Below are 1290 nucleotides of genomic sequence, written 5' to 3'. Positions count from 1 at the left end.
ACACTAGTTTTGCCCTCAAAAGTGAAAGCCTCCAGGTTCGGCTGTAACTCTAAATCATAGTGCGTTGGCACAACATTGGTTGGGAGACGCTTAAACTCCTTCTGACTTGATGTTGACATTTTTCTGTGAAATTGATTTCTATGACCAGCTACGTAATTCAGACCAACGTCGGCGGATGTGCGTGAAATAACTAAACCGTACTTCTGGCACAGATCACCCAATAGTGGTGCTTCAGTGTATTTAAGTGGTGCTCCAAAAGATGCGTTAGAGTAGTCGCGGTAGAATTGTTTTTGCTGTTTTACGTACTGCTTAGACGATATAGCACTATCCAGGTGTTCAGACAAATGACAATTTTCTGTGCATAAAAAATTTTCAAGTGGTGATAGCTGAGCACAATTTATTTTTGGAGACACAACAGAAGGCAGCTGGGATTGTTTTGAAGCAATTACGACAACAGCGATTGCAGTTAATTCGCGATAACAACGATATGAATACAAACGTGAACGCAATTCAATTGCAAATGTTTGCTTAATTTGCGGCTTTGACTGCTGTATTCGTTGGCGTTGCAAAGCAATTTTTATGCGGTGTCGCTTTTGGATGAATCGCGTCGAGCTAACGGGACAATTGCAACTGACAGCTGGAATGGGCATGCAAAAGGAAACATAAAAAGATGTTAGTGGATTAGTGTTGCCAGCGCAAAAAATTAGTACGATCTCCAACTGGAATAGCTTTGGCGATTGGCTTCTGTGGCCAATGGAAAATGGAACTTTCCAAAATAGAACAACAAAAAACAAGTTCGCATTTCATTTACATTTTGTTTTTATGTACATACATTGGTTAACATTTGAATGGTTATCTTTTGAATAAGGAACTCAAATATAAATATAATAAAGTATGTGGCTTTGAAGCTGGTTTTTTCAAGTTACAAGCAACAAGAAAACTGTAAGGAAGTATTGTTTTACCTTTCAATAAATGCTGCGTGAACTCTGTATTTGCCTTTGCCAAATCAAGGCGTAATTTGCCCAATTCTATAATACATAATTAAAAACGCACAATTTAGATTAGACATTTTTGTTCTTAATAAAAACCAGTGAATACCGAGTTTAATACAATAAATTAGCTCGTTTTTCAACGTTCAGTGCTCGATTTGGATTGCATGAAAAATGTGAAGCACGCGACTTTGTCAAACAGCAAAGTAAAAATAGCAACAACTATTCCTATAAGAACTACCCTATCGAGATGCTTTTTATTGGAGTGATGAATTGGAATACCGATTACCGTTTTTGAATT

General features: G+C 37.3%; 1 protein-coding gene across 3 annotated transcripts in view; it reads left to right on the top strand.

Annotated features, from left to right (window-relative positions):
• The window catches only part of LOC118747350 (puromycin-sensitive aminopeptidase-like), an 8167-nt gene that overhangs the window by 253 nt on the left and 6624 nt on the right, over positions 1–1290 (top strand). The window lies entirely within an intron of this gene.

This window comes from Rhagoletis pomonella, unplaced genomic scaffold, assembly GCF_013731165.1.
Source record: "Rhagoletis pomonella isolate Grant_MI unplaced genomic scaffold, Rhpom_1.0 Rhpom_scaffold_00011, whole genome shotgun sequence".
Lineage (NCBI taxonomy): Eukaryota > Metazoa > Arthropoda > Insecta > Diptera > Tephritidae > Rhagoletis > Rhagoletis pomonella.
The sequence above is the reverse complement of the archived record's forward strand: the minus strand, read 5'-3'. Positions and strand labels throughout refer to the sequence as shown.